This window comes from Chelonia mydas, chromosome 16 (genome assembly GCF_015237465.2).
Source record: "Chelonia mydas isolate rCheMyd1 chromosome 16, rCheMyd1.pri.v2, whole genome shotgun sequence".
NCBI lineage: Eukaryota > Metazoa > Chordata > Testudines > Cheloniidae > Chelonia > Chelonia mydas.
The window spans coordinates 13,446,208-13,447,815 of record NC_057857.1 but is presented as its reverse complement, the minus strand read 5'-3'; positions in this window follow the sequence as shown (position 1 = coordinate 13,447,815).

Here is a 1,608-nt window from a genome sequence, read left to right as displayed (position 1 = left end):
AGATTTCAGGATCCATCACTGGAGACTGAAGGTGGGAGACATTGGAGAGTAGCAACGGTGAGATGCCTTATGTGTGTATGGTGCAGAAAAAGACCCATTCCCTGACCCAAGGTGCTTCCCATCTAAAGTTAGACCCATGACACAAGCCAACTGAAAACAGAGCTGGAGCCAGAGGGAGATAAGGCTGCTAGGAAGCCAAGGGTTCTGCTCCCACAACACTTCAGTAGAGTTACTCCCAATGTATGCTGGCTTGAGTGAGAGGAGAATCAGGCCTACTATCTTTCCTGTTCTTTCTTTCAAGCTGCAGCTGACTCTCCATCTGACACAAGGAAGAAGGCACACACAGAAGGAGACGGGTGTATTTCTGTTTGGCACTTGCATTGATTTCACTGGGCAATGGTCAATTCCTGTTGATTTCACTGGGAGTGATTCCTGAGTAAAGTGTACAGAAACACTGTACCTTGTAGGGTGAAGTGATCCTAAACCAAAACGGTCCTGTTAGGAACAGATCCAGTTTAAAGAACAAATTCCTGCTGCACTGCAAGGAACAAATGAAATGGTTTGTTCAACATTTTCCATGTACTAAACCCAAATGATGAGGAGTAAAGAGGCAGCCAGTCAGGATGCATATATTTACACCTTCCCACAATACAGAAAGACCTAGGAACTCAATGAGAGTAAAAAGATAACACATTTAATAAAGATATACAGTGGGGGGGTTTGCTTTGGGTTGTGTTTTTTTTTTAAACACAAAACCTATGATTGATCTGTAGAATTTGTCTGCACAGGCTATTACTGAGGCAGTTAACTTGGTAAAAGTCAAGTAAGCTATTAGACATTGATAACATTAAGAAGAGAATCTGTACACTAGCTAGAGTAAAGATGATAAGGGTCACCAATCCCATATTCCAGATGAAAGCTGACCACCCAGAGGAAGTCAGGAAGAAATTTCACCTTCTCATGGTACAGTATTGCACAATCAGGTCTTCTATGGGGTTTTAAGCCATTCTCTGCCATTGGCCACTGTCAGGGCAAGATACCAAGCTAAAAAAGAGCATTACTCTGGTGGTTTTTCCTGCATGGCTTATAACCCTTGTGTGATGGCTGCCATCTTAGCTGACACAGTGTGGATTGAACTGGGAACCTCCAGAACAAAGATTGCAGTCACCACACAAGGGTTATAAGCAATGCTGGACAACTAGGGTTCCCTCTGCATGCTTCCAGGTGGGAATTACGACCTTCCAACAGCAGGGCTGTGAACATGAGAGCAAAGGATGAGGCGAGGCACGCAGGGAGTCAGGCACTGTAGTCTGTGAAGTACTCCTGGCAAAGAGGGCTGAATAGCTCGGATCACAAGCAGAAGACTGACACCCAGTGTTTCCTTCAAGGAGGTACGAAAGGGAGCCCCCGATGGGCAGCTACGGCGGGGGAGGGAGCCCGCCCTGGATCTCGGTTGCTCAGGTTGCCTCTGGGGCATTGGTTGCAGGCTGTGGCCCAAGGCAGGGACATCTCCCATGGATGGAGACGTCAGCATAAAGCACCTCAAGTTCCTGAGTCTGCAGGCAAGGAGAGGACAAGTGGAAGCCGCTGCCAGACTGACTCCCAAGC